Here is an 18,404-nt window from a genome sequence, read left to right as displayed (position 1 = left end):
TTCTGGGCTTTCCAGCAATGTATAATAGTCCATACTTTGCCCGAGATTTGATGGCCCAAACAGGCATTCCAAGTCAGCTCAAGAATTCTGGCGTAAAACGCTGGAACTGGCACAAGAATGGGAGTTAAACGCCCAAACTGGCACAAAAGCTGGTGTTTAACTCCAAGAAGAGTCTCTTCACGAAAATGCTTCAATGCTCAGCCCAAGCACACACCAAGTGGGCCCAGAAGTAGATTTTTACGTCATTTACTCATCTTTGTAAACCCTAAGCTACTAGTTCTCTACAAATAGGACCTTTTGCTATTGTATTAGACATCTTGGTAGCTATCTTTGAGTAGTCTTATGCTATCTTAGATCATGGGGGCTGGCCTCTCGGCCATGCCTAGACCTTGTTCTTATGTATTTTCAACGGTGGAGTTTCTACACACTATAGATTAAGGTGTGGAGCTCTGCTGTACCTCGAGTATTAATGCAATTACTATTGTTCTTCTATTTAATTCAGCTTATTCTTGTTCTAAGATATCACTTGTTCCTCAACTTGATGAATGTGATGATCCGTGACACTCATCATCATTCTCACCTATGAACGTGTGCCTGACAACCACCTCCGTTCTACCTTAGATTGAGTGAATATCTCTTGGGTTCCTTAATCAAAATCTTCGTGGTATAAGCTAGAATTGATGGCGGCATTCAAGAGAATCCCGAAGGTCTAAACCTTGTCTGTGGTATTCTGAGTAGGATTCAAGGATTGAATGACTGTGATGAGCTTCAAACTCGCGATTGTGGGGCGTTATTGACAGACGCAAAAGAATCACTGGATTCTATTTCGACATGATCGAGAACCGACAGCTGAATAGCCGTGCTGTGATAGAGCGCGTTGAACATTTTCACTGAGAGGACAGGACTGTAGCCATTGACAACGGTGATGCCCAACATACAGCTTGTCATGGAAAGGAGTAAGAAGGATTGGATGAAGACAGTAGGAAAGCAGAGAGACGGAAGGGACAAAGCATCTCCATACGCTTATCTAAAATTCTCACCAATGAATTGCATAAGTATCTCTATCTTTATTTTATGCTTTATTCATTTATAACCATTTGAATATGCCTGACTGAGATTTACAAGATGACCATAGCTTGCTTCATACCAACAATCTCCGTGGAATCGACCCTTACTCGCATAAGGTTTATTACTTGGACGACCCAGTGCACTTGCTGGTTAGTTGTGCAAAGTTGTGATAAAGAGTTGAGATTGCAATTGAGCGTACCATGTTGATGGCGCCATTGATGATCACAATTTTGTGCACCAATGAGCTAGCACGAGAGGAAAGAGAAAGGGCTGAGAAGATCCATGAATTAGTAAGGAAGGCATTAGAAGATTGGAAGAAAGCCAGAATGACAAGATTGCAGGGAAGTACAAGTGAACACAAAGAAGACAAGGAAGCAAAAGAGCATGATCAACCTCATGAGTAAAAGATGGTGGAGTTCCTTCTTGTTCTCTACCTTTTCACAACTTTAAATAAGGAAAATCATGTATGAAATAGAACATGCTTCCATAGTAGTTTAGGATTTTCAATTCTGCATTTAAGTTTCACTGTTGTTAAAGTCTATGATTACTAATCTAGTGTCCCTGGTTTTTAACTTCATCTTGCTTAGTTGTATGTTTGTCCCTTAAGCCAAATGAAAAGAAATGAGATGAAAAACAAGAGTGGAGTTATTTTGTGAAGTGAATCATATATGTTTGTGATAGGAAGATTAGTTAGCTAAGTTGGTTCACCAACAAGGAAAGAAGGCAATTATCTATCCTGAATCCTATGCTTGAAACACATCCTTTGGGACTAACTAAATAATAAGATCCCAATAAGAAAAGAAAAAGAGCAATAAAAAAAGGAAGAGAACACAATAAGAAATAATGCTAGGCACCAAGGGTTTTAAGATGGAGGCATGTGTTTGTGGTGTTTATGTATAAGGGATTTACTTGGATGAATAAGCTCTCAGGAGTGTCTTATCACTTGATAACTTGGGTTAACTAACTCGGGATTATCAGCTGAAAGTCTACTATCAAGAGTAACCCTTGCTACAGAACACTTAGTAACCCAAAGAGGTGCTGGACACCAAGGTCTCAAGAAAGAAAAATAACATACCATCTACCTATGATGTGTATGTATGAGGGAAAGAGACTTGAGGGAGTAAGTCCTTAGGGGTGTCTCAACACCTAGCACCTTGAACCAACTTGTTCGGGAGTGTTGACTGAAAGCTTATCATAAAGAGTCGCCTTCTTACAGAGCACTTAGCCAAAGGAAGAATGCAATAAATCTTGAGAAAACAAAAGAAGGAAGGACCAATAACTAGGAAGTCTCAGGGGATATAAACAAGCAAGTGTTCAAGGGTATGATAAAGGTCTGAAACATGGTAAAGGAATGAACCTAAGTTGCTATGCATGAAACTCCATAAAACTAAGGATTTGACTTCCACAATAATGATTCATTCATATTGCCTTTTCATTCATCATTCATGTTTCAGTACTTGCTTAGGGACAAGTAAGATTTAAGTTTGGTGTTGTGATGCCAGGGCATCTAGGCCAGTTTCACTGACCTTTTCTTTACTGTTTTAGTGTAGTTTCATGCATTTTCTTAGGGAAATAAGCAAGTTTTAGATAAAAGAACACTTACATCTTGATTTAGACAAATATTGTGAATTTTACATTATTTCATGAGAATTATGCAAGGAATGAATGTTAGATTGGATAATGCATGATTTCATGACTTGGATTAGAGCTTTGATGCACTTTATTTGTGTAATTTCAGGACAAAGGAAGCAAGGAAGAGCCACGTTAGCATCCACATTAACCTAGTTAACGTAGGTACTAATGTGGAATAGGGATAAATCGGCAGCGTTAATGAGAAAAGTGGACACCAGTAATGCCCTCGAAGCCATCATGAGCCACGTTAATTGCCACGTTAACTACATTAACGTGGTAGTTAACGTGGAAACAAAAAAGACTCCAACATTAGTGGTAATTGTGATCACCACTAATGCTCCAAGATGTGGCAATGAACCACGTTAAGAGCCACATTAACTAAGTTAACGTGGACTCTAACGTGGAAGAGAGGAACAATGCCAACGTTAGTGACACTTACCTTTGTCACTAACGTTGGACCAAGCTTGCATTGCCCACGTTAGTGGTCACGTTAAGACCACTAACGTGAAAGTTAACGTGGAGTTGGAGTTGATGAGCCAACGTTAGTAACACTCACCTTTGTCACTAACGTTGGGATGGCATTCATAACCACGTTAAGAGCCACGTTAACTTAGTTAACGTGAGCTCTAATGTGAGAACTAGGGGCACAAGGCAACGTTATTGGGAAAGGTGAGTCCTAATAACGCTTGCGAAGATGAGACATAACCAAGTTAAGAGCCACGTTAACTTAGTTAACGTGAGCTCTAACGTGGGGACTAGGGGCACAAGGCAACGTTATTGGGAAAGGTGAGTCCCAATATCGCTTGCGAAGGTTTGTAAGGCAACGTTAGTGGTCACGTTAGTACCACTAACATTGGAGTTAACGTCGGTCATGTGGTGGGAACGTTAGTGAGAAAAGTGATTGCCACTAACGTTCTCGAACCCATAATGTCACTCAACGTTAACGCCACTAATGCCCCAAGCCAAAGTCCATGCTTACATCACTTTCTCTCTGCAACTAAAGCTGAGCCCACTGAAGATTCCCAACTGCTTCAACTTAAGACAAAGGCCCATATCCAAGACTTGCAGAATTGACTAGAAGACCAAGAAGAGTAGTATATATAGGAGTAGTTTTGAACTAGAAAAGGGATTGGCACATTGGAGAAAATTACACTCTGTATATTTTACTTTTCTGCAACTTCTAGAGTTAGAATGTATCTTTCTTCTTCTTCATTTCCATTTTCCAGAGTTATGAACAACTAAACCCCTTTCATTGGGTTAGGGAGCTCTGTTGTAATTTGATGGATCAATAATAGTTTTCGTTATTCTTCTTCTTTCTTTTCTCTTGATTTTACTAGAAAGCTTTCGATCTTCATCTAATTGGATTGTTATCTTGGGAAAGAAACTCTCCATAATTGGATCTCCTCTGAGCCTTGGAAAAGGGATGAGGAGATCATGCTAGAAATGCTTTCTCATGTTGGACCAAATTGGGGTTTGGATGGGTATTGTGACATTTAACCTTACCAACACTTTGATTTGGAAATACATGTGGTATAATCAGTGACCATGCCTCATCTCTTCTCATGAGAAATTAAATCAAGGAATTGGGCAATTGTTCAAGTTTAGAGAGATTGGATTGCCAAGGAATTGGGATCCAATCACTTAAGATTTCCAAGGAGATCAATGAATGCATTGATTGAGGAAGAGATGAGAATGAACTTGATCCGGAGAATGCAACACCTCCTGAACCCAATGAATTTCCCATTTCTGATCTTACCCATTCTCTTTATTTTCTGTTATTTACTTTCATGCTAATCACCCCCATTTTCCATTTAAGATTCTGCACTTTATTTTCTGTCATTTATTTTCCCGCCATTTAATTTTCTGCAATTCTATATCCACTTTCTGCTTAGCTCAACTAGAGTATCCTTCCAGTTAAAATTGCTTGACCAATCAATCCCTGTGGGATTCGACCTCACTCTATTGTGAGTTTTTGCTTGACGATAATTCTGTATACTTGCCGAAGAAAATTTGTTGAGAGACAAATTCCCATGAATCATCTGTCTTTGGTAATTCTTTTGACACTTGCTTGCATCATCTTACCCTAGTTTTGAAAAGATGCCAAGAAACTAATTTAGTTTTCAATTGGGAAAATGTCATTTTATGGTACCTAAGGGGATTGTTCTTGGGCATAAAATTTCAAGCAAGGGTATAGAAGTTGACAGAGCCAAGATAGAAATTATAGAAAAGCTTTCTATACCAGTTAATGTGAATATAGTGAGAAGTTTCCTTGGACATGCTGGGTTTTATAGGAGGTTCATGACGATCGGACTTTCTATCGGTAAAGAATTTCACAAATATAATCGCGTTGTAAGTATAGTTTCTAAACCAACAGAGAATCCTTTCGTACAAAAGTTTGGTTGTCACAAGTAACAAGCCCAGTAAAATTTATAAACCGAGGTATTCAAACCTCGGGTCATCTTCTCAAGGAATTACAAGGAAGTATGATTTATTATTGGTTATGGAAAACAATATTTTTGGGTTTTTGAAAGGTTGAACAAGGAAAATAGATTGCAGGGAATTAAATCAATAGCAAAGAAAACTCTTGGCAAGGTATGAAAACTGGAAGTCCTATCCTAGTTATCCTTATCAAGTCCTAGTCAACTCCTAAGGAAAGACTAGAGTTATAGGAATCTAAATCAATCAGCAAAGATAACAATTATCAATTACGATGAGTTTGACAACTCAAGAGTCATCAATTAATCAACCAGAACCAAGAATATAGAAAGCTAAATAAAAATCGTATATCTGAAATACCTCAAATTGCATTAATAAAAGAAATCAAATCTAACATGGAAAAGTTCATAAGTTAAATTGGAAAAATAAATAAAAGGAACATTAAACCTGGAAATTGAGAAGAAGAAATCCTAAATCCTTTAAGAGGAATCCTAATCCTAAATCCTAAGAGAGAGGAGAGAGCCTCTCTCTCTCTAAAACTACATCTAAAAACTAAAATTATGAATTATGAATGAATGATGATGAATTCTTTAATGAATGAATGGATTTCTCCACTTTATAGCCTCTAATCTGTGTTCTCTGGGCTTGGATCTAGACCGAAAAGGGTCCAGAAATCACTGGGGCCGACTTCTGTAATTTTCTGCACGTGGGATCCGTCACGCGTTCGCGTGGGTCACGCGTCTGCATCATCTGGAGTTTTTCTCTTCCACGCGTCAGCGTCAGTCATGCATCTGTGTCGTCCATGCATTCGCCTCGACGCCATTTTGCGCAAGGCACGCGGTCGCGTCGTCCATGCGTTGGCGTCGCTGCCGATTCTTCAAAAACTCCATTTTGTGCGTTCCTTCCATTTTTGCGTGTTTCCTTTCTGTCTTCTAAGTCATTCCTGCCCTATGAAACCTGAAAATACTTAACACACAAATCACGGCATCGAATGGTAATAAAGGATAATTAAATTTAATATTTTTAAAGCATAGGAAACATGTTTTCTCATATATCATAAAATAAGGAAGGAATAGTAAAACCATACAATTTGCATGAATAAGTGGGTGAAGATTTGATAAAAACACTCAATTAAGCACATGATGAATAATAAAATAGGGGTTTATCAGTTCATTAGAGACTTTTCAAAAATAGCTAAACCACTAAGCAACTTGTTGGTGGTTGACAATCCTTTTGTCTTTGATGATAGCTGTAAGTATGCTTTTGAAACCTTGAAAACTAGACTCATTACAGCACTAATCATCACACCTCCAAATTGGGAATTGCCTTTTAAACTCATGTGTGATGCAAGTGATTTTGCAATTGGTGTTGTATTGGGACAAAAAAAGGATAAGCTGCATCATGTTATATACTATGCAAGCAAGGTGTTAAATGAAGCACAAAAAAATTACACCACCACAGAAAAAGAACTCTTGGAAATTGTATATGCATTTGATAAGTTTAGACAGTACTTGATTGGTTCAAAAGTTGTAGTGTATACTGACCATGCTGCTCTCAAGTATCTCATGTCTAAACAGGATGATAAGCCAAGGCTTATTAGGTGGGTGCTATTACTACAAGAGTTTGATACTGAAGTAAGGGATAGGAAAGGAAGTGAGAACCAAGTTGCAGACCATCTGTCAAGGTTACCACAAGGGACTAACCAAGAAGCTTCACAACCAGTGAATGAGAAATTTCCAGATGAACATCTCTTGCAAGTCTAACAAGCTCCTTCATTTGCAAATATGGCAAACTACAAGGCAGGAAGAAGTATCCCACAAAATTACACTAGGCAACAAGTGAAGAAGTTGCTCACTGAAGCCAAATTATTCTTATGGGATGAGCCTTTTCTGTTCAAAAGATGCCTAGATGGAATGATTAGGAGATGTGTACCAGAAGGGGAAATGAGAAATGTTTTATGGCATTGTCACAACTCAAGCTATGGTGGCCACTTTGGGGCTGAGAGGGTAGCTGCAAAAGTCCTTCAGAGTGGATTCTATTGGGCCTCGATCTTCAAGGATGCTAGAGAATTTGTATGCCAATGCAATGAATGCCAAAGAATAGGAGACTTAACAAGGAAGAATAAGATGCCTCAAAAGTTTATTTTGGAGGTGGAACTATTTGACATATGGAGAATTGACTTTATGTGCCCCTTCCCTCCATCCTACACATTCAAATACATATTGGTGGCTATAGAATATATTTCAAAATGTGTGGAAGCTATAGCTACCACTATATGTGATGCCAATGTGGTCCTACAGTTTCTTAGAAGGAACATTTTCACCAGGTTTGGAGAACCCAAAAAGCTTATAAGTGATGGTGGAAGTCACTTTTGCAACAAACATCTAAACACCCTTCTTCATAGATATGGAGTGACCCACAAGGTAGCTACACCTTACCACCCACAGACCAATGGCCAGGCTGAGCTAGCAAACAGAGAGCTAAACAAGATTTTGGAGAAAATTGTGGGAGCCACCAGAAAAGACTGGGTAAGGAAACTAGATGATACCCTCTGGACATACAGAACAGCATTTAAAACTCCTATTGGGAGGTCTCCTTTCCAGTTAGTATATTGTAAAGCTTGCCGTCTCCCTATGGAGGTTGAGCATAAAGCTTTATGGGCCATAAAACTTCTCAATCTGGATGCCCAAGCAGCAAGGGAGAAGAGATTATTGCAGCTAAATGAATTGGAATAATTCATACTTGAAGCATATGAGAATACCAGGATATACAAAGAAAGACCAAAGAGGTGGCATGATAAGAGGATTACACCAAGGACATTTGAACCAGGCCAGAAAGTATTGCTTTTTAATTCAAGATTGAAAATTTTCCCTGGAAGCTTGATGAGAAATTTTTATGCCGGTGTAGAAATTATCAATAAATCCAATCATGAGTATAGTCTAACTGACACGCAAATTTCACATCAAACAATTCTAAAGTCTATAACCGAGAGTATTAGTCTCGAGTCATCTTCCTGGGAATTGCCTTAGAATGCACATCATTGATTAGGAAGTCTTTTGTGGTTTTGAGAGTTTGATGCAAGAATTTAAGCTAACAAAAATGAACAATAATCAATTATGAAAAAAAGCCTTGGCTAAGGGTGAGCATAGGAAATTCCATCATTATAGCTTCCATCAATTGTAACAACAATCAATCATTGCCTCACTTAATTGACCCCTAATCATGAAGGAAAGTCAAGTGAAAGTAATCAACTTTGAGTCACAAGTTCTAATGAAGTTTAGCTCTAGTGGCCTATAAGTCAATTAACAATTCTCAATTAATAGTCAACAATTGATATTAATTATTCAGGTGTTTCCAATAACTCAACCCCTAAGCCAAGAAAGAAGAATCTACTCCATAACTACGGTTGTCATTTCCTCAAACAATTGGTGAGCAATAGTAAGAGACATCATGAAATTAAGAAAAGGAATTGAATTCAAACTATTTAATTCAAGCAAACACCAACAATCAAGCAATTGAATGAAATTCCTCACTTCATTGATCAAGATCAAAGTAACAAAATCACAAATCTAAGATCCAAAGTGAATGAATCAAAAGAATACTAATTGAGAAAAGAAGAGTAGATCTACAACTTGAATCAAAGTAAGAGTGAATTAGCAATTGATCTCACCAAAGGAATCCAAGAGAAATTGAGGTAGAAAGAGCAAAATCCTAGAGAGAAGGTGGAGCTTCTCTCTCTACAAAATATAACTAACTTCTAAAAATATCTAAAATGTGTGTAATGTGAGTGAATGGATGTGGATCTTTCAATCCTTGGTCTTGTTATGCTCTTTTCCGCTAGAATTCTGCTCCAAACAGGGTCTGTAACTGCCCTGAAATCGATGGTCACATTTTCTCTTTAAAAATCATGTGCGGCATTGGTGGACGAAATTGTGATTGCCCTCTTTGTATTTACATGAGATTTATTTAATGGCTCTTTGGCATATATTATCACAACTACGTTCAACTTAACCAGCAAGTGTACTGGGTCATCCAAGTAATACCTTACGTGAGTAAGGGTCGATCCCACAGAGATTGTTGGTATGAAGCAAGCTATGGTCACCTTGTAAATCTCAGTTAGGCAGATTAAATAGTTTATGATGAGTTCGAAAATTAATAATAAACAGAAAATAAAATAGGATAGAAATACTTATGTAAATTAATGGTGGGGATTTCAGATAGGCGTGTGGAGATGCTAGAATCCTCTCGAATCTCTATTTTCTTATTACATTCATCCAATCCTTCCTACCCCTTTCCATGGCAAGTTGTATGTAGGGCATCACCATCGTCAATGGCTACTTTTAATCCTCTCGGGAAAATGGTCCTATGCGCTGTCACTGCATGGCTAATCGTCTGGAGGCATCACCCTTGCCAATGGCTACATCCCATCCTCTCAGTGAAAATGGTCCAAATGCTCTGTCACAGCACGGCTAATCATCTGTCGGTTCTCAATCAGGTTGGAATAGAATCCATTGATTCTTTTGCGTCTGTCACGAACGCCCAGCCTTCAGGAGTTTGAAGCTCGTCACAGTCATTCAATTCTGGAATCCTACTCAGAATACCACAGACAAGGTTAGACTTTCCGGATTCCCATGAATGCCGCCATCTATTTAGCTTATACCACGAAGATTCTGTTGGGGAATCTAAGAGATATGCGCCCGGCCTAAGGTAGAACGGAAGTGGTTGTCAATCACGCGCGTTCATAGGTGAGAATGATGATAAGTGTCACGGATCATCACATTCATCAAGTTGAAGTGCAACGTATATCTTGGAATAAGAATAAAAGAGAATTGAATAGAAAATAATAGTAATTGTATTGAAACTTGAGGTACAGCAGAGCTCCACACCCTTAATCTATGGTGTGTAGAAACTCCACCATTGAAAATACATAAGTGAAAGGTTCAGACATGGCCGAGAGGCCAGCCCCCTGAATGATCAAAAGACCGAATGGCCAAAAGATGACTAATACACTAGTAAAAAGTCTTATTTATACTAAACTAGCTACTAGGGTTTACATGAGTAAGTAATTGATGCATAAATCCACTTCCGGGGCCTACTTGGTGTATGTTTGGGCTGAGCTTGATCTATCCACGAGCTGAGGCTTCTCTTGGAGTTGAACGCCAAGTTATAACGTGTTTTGGGCGTTCAACTCCGGGTTGTGATGTGTTTCTGGCGTTTAACTCCAAACAGCAGCATGTACTTGGCGTTGAGCGCCACTTTACGTCATCAATTCCCGAATAAAGTATGGACTATTATATATTGCTGGAAAGCTCTGGATGTATACTTTCCAAATCCGTTGAGAGCGCGCCATTTGGAGTTCTGTAGCTCCAGAAAATCTATTTTGCGTGCAGGGAGTTCAGATTGCAACAGCATCAGCAGTCCTTTGTCAGCCTCCTATCAGAGTTTTGCTCAAGTCCCTCAATTTCAGCCAGAAATTACCTGAAATCACAGAAAAACACACAAACTCATAGTAAAGTCCAGAAATGTGAATTTAACATAAAAACTAATGAAAACATCCCTGAAAGTAGCTTAAACTTACTAAAAACTACCTAAAAACAATGTCAAAAAGTGTATAAATTATCCGCTCATCACAACACCAAACTTAAATTGTTGCTTGTCCCCAAGCAACTTAAAATCAATTAGGATAAAAAGAAGAGAATATACTATAAATTCCAGAATATCAATGAATATTAATTATAATTAGATGAGCGGGACTTGTAGCTTTTTGCTTCTGAACAGTTTTGGCATCTCATTTTTTTCCTTTGAAGTTTAGAATGATTGGATTCTCTAGGAACTTAGAATTTTGGATAGTGTTATTGACTTTCCTAGTTAAGTATGTTGATTCTTGAACACAGCTACTTATGAGTCTTGGCCGTGGCCCTAAGCATTTTATTTTCCAGTATTACCACCGGATACATAAATGCCACAGACACATGACTGGGTGAACCTTTTCAGATTGTGACTCAGCTTTGCTAGAGTCCCCAGTTAGAGGTGTCCAGAGCTCTTAAGCACACTCTTTTTGCTTTGGATCACGACTTTAACCACTCAGTCTCAAGCTTTTCACTTGGGCCTTCATGACACAAGCACATGGTTAGGGACAGCTTGATTTAGCCGCTTAGGCCTGGATTTGATTTCCTTGGGCCCTCCTATCCATTGATGCTCAAAGCCTTGGATCCTTTTTACCCTTGCCTTTTGGTTTTAAGGGCTATTGGTTTTTTCTGCTTGCTTTTTCTTTTTCTTTCTATTTTTTTCGCCATTTTTTTTCGCAAGCTTTTCTTTTTTTTTCACTGCTTTTTCTTGCTTCAAGAATCAATTTTATGATTTTTCAGATTGTCAATAACATTTCTCTTTGTTCATCATTCTTTCAAGAGCCAACAATTTTAACATTCATAAACAACAAGATCAAAAATATGACTGTTCAAGCATTCATTCAGAAAACAAAAAGTATTGTCACCACATCAATATAATTAAATTAAATTCAAGGATAAATTCGAAAGTTATGTACTTCTTGTTCTTTTGAATTAAAACATTTTTCATTTAAGAGAGGTGAAGGATTAATGGAATTTATTCATAGCTTTAAGACATAGTTACTAACTACTAATGATCATGAAGTAGAGACACAAAACGTAGATAAACACAACATAAAAACCGAAAGGCAGAAAGAAATAAGAACAAGGAATGAATCCACCTTAGTGGCGTCTTCTTCTTGAAGGACCAACAATGTCCTTAAGCTCTTCTATGTCCCTTCCTTGCCTTTGTTGCTCCTCCCTCATTGCTCTTTGATCTTCTCTTATTTCATGGAGAATGATGGAGTGCTCATGATGTTCCACCCTTAATTGTTCCACATTGTAGCCCAAATCTTCTAAGGAAGTGTTGAGTTGTTCCCAATTGTTGTTGGGAGGAAAGTGCATCCCTTAAGGCATCTCAGGGATTTCTTGATGATGAGCTTCCTCATGCATCTCTTGAGATCCGTGGAGGGTCTCTCTTGCTTGCTCCATCCTCTTCTTGGTGATGGGCTTATCCTCTTCAATGGGGATGTCTCCTTCTATGATAACTCCAGCTGAGTAATATAGATGGCAAATAAGGTGAGGAAAAGCTAGCCTTGCCATGGTGGAGGGCTTTTCGGCTATTTTGTAGAATTCATTGGAGATGACTTCATGAACTTCTACTTCCTCTCCAATCATGATGCTATGAATCATGATGGCCCGATCTACAGTAACTTCAGATCGGTTGCTAGTGGGAATAATGGAGCGTTGAATGAACTCCAACCATCCTCTAGCCACAGGCTTGAAGTCCAGTCTTCTTAGTTGAACTGGCTTGCCTTTGGAGTCTCTTTTCCATTGAGCTCCTTCCACACATATGTCCATTAGGACTTGGTCCAACCTTTGATTAAAGTTGACCCTTCTAGTGTAGGGGCGTTCATCTCCTTGCATGATGGGCAAGTGAAACGCCAACCTCACATTTTCCGGACTAAAATCTAAGTATTTCCCCCGAACTATTGTGAGATAATTCTTTGGATTCGGGTTTATCCTTTGATCATGGTTCCTAGTGATCCATGCATTGGCATAGAACTCTTGAACCATTAAGATTCCGACTTGTTGCATGGGGTTGGTTAGAACTTCCCAACCTCTTCTTCAGATGTCATGTCGGATCTCCGGATACTCATTTTTCTTGAGCTTGAAAAGGACCTCAGGGATCACCTTCTTCTTTGCCACAACATCATAGAAGTGGTCTTGATGGCTTTTGGAGATGAATCTTTCCATCTTCCATGACTCGAAGGTGGAAGCTTTTGTCTTCCCTTTTCCTTTTCTAGAGGATTCTCCGGCCTTAGGTGCCATTGATGGTAATGGAAAAACAAAAAGCTTATGCTTTTACCACACCAAATTTAAAATATTGCTCGCCCTCGAGCAAGAGAAGAAAGAAGAGAAGAAGAAGAAGAAGAAAATATGGAGGAGAAGGGGGAGTGTAGGTTTCAGCCAAGGTATAGAAGAGGGGGTTTGTGATGTGTGAAAATGAAGTAGAATGGAAGGGTATATATAGGAAAATGGGAGAGGGTAGGTTCAGCCATTTAGGGTGGGTTTGGGTGGGAAAGTGTTTTTGAATTTTGAAGGTAGGTGGGGTTTTTGGGGAAGAGTGGATGGATGTGAGTGGTGAAGGGGGTAATTGGGAAGAGAGATTGAAGTTGATGGGAAGTGTGACATGGGGAAGAGTGAAATAGGATTAGGAGGTAAGGTGGGAATATGTTAGGTGGGGATCTTGTGGGGTCCACAGATCCTGAGGTGTCAAGGAATTACATCCCTGCACCAAATAGGCATGTAAAATGCCTTTGCATACCATTCTGGCGTTTAAACGCCGAGGTGATACACGTTCTGGGCGTTCAACACCCATGTATAGCATGTTTCTGGCATTGAACGCCAGTTCCATGCTTGTTACTGGCGTTCAGCGCCAGCTTTTCTCAAGGCACATTCCTGGCGTTCAAACGCCAGAATGTTGCTTGTGTCTGGCGTTCAGTGCCAGATTCATGCTCTGTTCTGGCGTTGAACGCCAGCCAGATGCTCCTTACTGGCGTTGAACGCCAGTCTGCCTTTCCTCCAGGGTGTGATTTTTCTTTTGCTGTTTTTGATTCTGTTTTTAATTTTTATATTTTTTTTTCGTGACTCCTCATGATCATGTACCTAATAAAATACAAAATAAAATAAAAATTAGATAAATAAAATTGGGTTGCCTCCCAACAAGCGCTTCTTTAATGTCAATAGCTTGACATTGTGCTCTCATGGAGCCACAAAGGTGATCAGGTCAATGTTGTATAAACCCAACACCAAACTTAGAGTTTGGATATGGGGTCTTAACACCAAACTTAGTGTTTGGTTGTGGCCTCCCAACACCAAACTTAGAGTTTGACTGTGGGAGCTCTTCTTGACTCTGAACTGAGAGAAGCTCTTCATGCTTACTTTCCTTTATCACAGAGGGATGGCCATGAGCCTTAAACACAAGGTAGTCCCCATTCAGTTGAAGGACTAATTCACCTCTGTTGACATCTATCACAGCTCCTGCTGTGGCTAGGAAAGGTCTTCCAAGGATGATACATTCATCCTCTTCCTTCCTAGTGTCTAAGATTATGAAATCAGCAGGGATGTAAAGGCTTTCAACCTTTACTAACACGTCCTCTACTATTCCATAAGCTTGTCTCAATGACTTGTCTGCCAATTGTAATGAGAACAAGGCAGGTTGTACCTCAATGATTTCCAGCTTCTCCATTACAGAGAGTGGCATAAGATTTATCCCTGACCCCAGATGACATAGAGCTTTTTCAAAGGTCAATGTGCCTATGGTACAAGGTATTAAGAATTTGTCAGGATCTTGTTTCTTTTGAGGTAAAATTTGCTGAATCCAGGTATCTAGTTCACTAATGAGCAAGGGAGGTTCACTTTCCCAAGTCTCATTACCAAACAACTTGGCATTCAGCTTCATGATAGCTCCTAAATATTGAGCAACTTACACTCCAGTCACATCTTCATCCTCTTCAGAGGAAGAATAGTCTTCAGAGCTCATGAATGGCAGAAGGAGATTTAATGGAATCTCTATGGTCTCTATATGAGCCTCAGATTCCTTTGGATCCTTAATAGGAAACTCCTTCTTGCTTGAGAGACGTCCCAGGAGGTCTTCCTCACTAGGATTTTCGTCCTCCTCCTCCCTTGTGCATTCGGCCATATTGATTACATCAATGGCATTGCACTCTCCTTTTGGGTTCTCTTCTGTATTGCTTGGGAGAATACTGGGAGGAGTTTCAATAATTTTCTTACTCAGCTGGCCCACTTGTGACTCCAGATTTCTGATGGAGGATCTTGTTTCACTCATGAAACTGAGAGTGGCCTTTGACAGATCAGAGACTAAATTGGCTAAATTAGAAGTGTTTTGTTCAGAATTCTCTGTCTGTTGCTGAGAAGATGATGGAAAAGGCTTGCTATTGCTCAGCCTATTGCGTCCACCATTGTTAAAGCCTTGTTGAGGCTTTTGTTGATCCTTCCATGAGAAATTTGGATGATTTCACCCATGTAATTTACCTCTGCTATTGCAGGGTTCTCAGGATCATAAGCTTCTTCAGAAGCTGCCTCTTTAGTACTGTTGGATGCATTTTGCCATCCATTCAGACTTTGAGAGATCATGTTGACTTGCTGAGTCAACACTTTATTCTGAGCCAATATGGCATTCAGAGCATCAATCTCAAGAATTCCCTTCCTCTGAGGCGTCCCATTATTCACGGAATTCCTCTCAGAAGTGTACATGAATTGGTTATTTGCAACCATGTCAATGAGTTCTTGAGCTTCTGCAGGTGTTTTCTTTAGGTGAATAGATCCACCTGCAGAATGGTCCAATGACATTTTCGAAAACTCAGATAGACCATAATAGAATATATCTAATATGGTCCATTCTGAAAACATGTCAGATGGACACCTTTTGGTCAGCTGCTTGTATCTTTCCCAAGCTTCATAGAGGGATTCACCATCTTTTTGTTTGAAGGTCTGAACATCCACCCTTACCTTGCTCAGCTTTTGAGGAGGAAAGAATTTATCCAAGAAGGCCGTGACCAGCTTCTCCCAAGAGTCCAGGCTATCCTTAGGTTGTGAATCCAACCATATTCTAGCTCTGCCTCTTACAGCAAAAGGGAAAAGCATGAGCCTGTAGACTTCAGGATCTACTCCATTCGTCTTAACAGTCTCACAGATCTGCAAGAATTCAGTTAAAAACTGATAAGGATCTTCAGATGGAAGTCCATAAAACTTGCGGTTTTGTTGCATTAAGGCAACTAACTGAGGTTTCAGCTCAAAATTGTTTGCTCCAATGGCAGGAATGGAGATGCTTCTTCCATCAAATTTGGACGTGGGTTTGGTAAAGTCACCAAGCATCCTTCTTGCATTATCATTATTGGGTTCGGCTGCCATCTCCTTCTCTTGTTCGAAATTTTCTGAAAGGTTACTTCTGGATTGTTGTAATTTAGCTTCTCTTAGTTTCCTCTTCAAAGTCCTTTCAGGTTCAGGATCAATTTCAACAAGAGTGCCTTTTTCGTTGTTCCTGCTCATATGAAAGAGAAGAAAACAAGAAAAGAAAGAGGAATCCTCTATGTCACAGTATAGAGATTCCTTTATGTTAGTAGAAAAAGAAGGGGATAGAAGAAAGAAAAGTGAAGAATCCAAACACAAGGGATAGATTGGGTTCGGATTTTTAGATGAAGAGAGGTGAAGAGAAGTGTTAGTAAATAAATAATTAAATAGAATAAGAAAAGAGATAGAGAATTTTGAAAATAATTTTGAAAAAGTGGTTGGTGATTTTCGAAAATTAAAGATAAGATATGATTAAAATTAAAATTTAAAACAATTAAAAAGAATTTTTTAAAAAGAGAGAGGTATTTTCGAAAATTAGAGAGGGATAGGTAGTTAGTTGGTTTTGAAGAAGATAAGAAACAAACAAAAAGTCAAATAGTTAGTTAAAAAAAGATATTAAAATTAAATTTGAAAAGATGAGAAGATAAGAAGTTAGATAAGATATTTTGAAATCAAATTTTGAAAAAGATAAAATTTTTGAAAAAGATAAGATAAAAGATAAAAAGATTTAATTCAAAAATTTTAAAATTACTTACTTCACTAACAAGAAACTACAAGATAAGATTCTAGGACTTAAAGATTGAACCTTTCTTAACAAGAAAGTAACAAACTTCAAATTTTTGAATCAATCACATTAATTATTAGTGAGTTTTCGAAAATGTGATATAAAGATAAGGAAAAGATTTTGAAAATAATTTGAAAAAGAATTTTTGAAAATTTTCGACAAACAAAGATAAAATTGAAAAGATATGATTTTTGAAAAAGATTGTGAAAAGATAAGATTTTTAAAATTGAAAATTTGACTTGACTTGTAAGAAACAACTAATTTTAAAAATTTTTTACTAAGTCAACTCAAATTTTCGAAAATTTGGAGAAAAATAAGGAAAAGATATATTTTTTTTGAATTTTTAATGATGAGAGAGAAAAACACAAAAATGACCCAAAACATAAAAAATTTGGATCAAAACCAATGATGCATGCAAGAACACTATGAATGTTAAGATGAACACCAAGAACACTTTGAAGATCATGATGAACATCAATAGCATATTTTTGAAAAAATTTTTGATGCAAAGAAAACATGCAAGACACCAAACTTAGAAATCTTTAATGCATGGACTCTAACAAACAAAAAATGCATATGAAAAACAACAAACAACACAAAACAAGAAAACATATCAAGAACAACTTGAAGATCATGAAGAACACTATGAATGCATAAATTTTCGAAAAAATGCAAGAAAAATTTTTAAAGCATGCAATTGACACCAAACTTAAAAATTAACTCAAGACTCAAACAAGAAACACCAAATATTTTTGATTTTTATGATTTTCTAAATTTTTTTGGATTTTTATAAATTTTTTTCGAAAATATTTTTGGAAAAACGAAAAAGAAAAGAAAGTTTTGAAAAAGATTTTTGAAAAATTTTGAAAAGAAAATTACCTAATCTGAGCAACAAGATGAACCGTCAGTTGTCCATACTCGAACAATCCCCAGCAACGGCGCCAAAAACTTGGTGGACGAAATTGTGATTGCCCTCTTTGTATTTGCATGAGATTTATTTAATGGCTCTTTAGCATATGTGATCACAACTACGTTCAACTTAACCAGCAAGTGTACTAGGTCATCCAAGTAATACCTTACGTGAGTAAGGGTCGATCCCACAGAGATTGTTGGTATGAAGCAAGCTATGGTCACCTTGTAAATCTCAGTTAGGCAGATTAAATAGTTTATGATGAGTTCGAAAATTAATAATAAACAGAAAATAAAATAGGATAGAAATACTTATGTAAATTAATGGTGGGGATTTCAGATAGGCGTGTGGAGATGCTAGAATCCTCTCGAATCTCTATTTTCTTATTACATTCATCCAATCCTTCTTACTCCTTTCCATGGCAAGCTGTATGTAGGGCATCACCGTCGTCAATGGCTACTTTTAATCCTCTCGGGAAAATGGTCCTATGCGCTGTCACTGCATGGCTAATCGTCTGGAGGCATCACCCTTGCCAATGGCTACATCCCATCCTCTCAGTGAAAATGGTCTAAATGCTCTGTCACAGCACGGCTAATCATCTATCGGTTCTCAATCAGGTTGGAATAGAATCCATTGATTCTTTTGCATTTGT

Source organism: Arachis hypogaea, chromosome 5 (assembly GCF_003086295.3).
Source record: "Arachis hypogaea cultivar Tifrunner chromosome 5, arahy.Tifrunner.gnm2.J5K5, whole genome shotgun sequence".
NCBI classification, from domain to species: Eukaryota; Viridiplantae; Streptophyta; class Magnoliopsida; order Fabales; family Fabaceae; genus Arachis; species Arachis hypogaea.
This window is presented reverse-complemented; position numbering follows the sequence as displayed.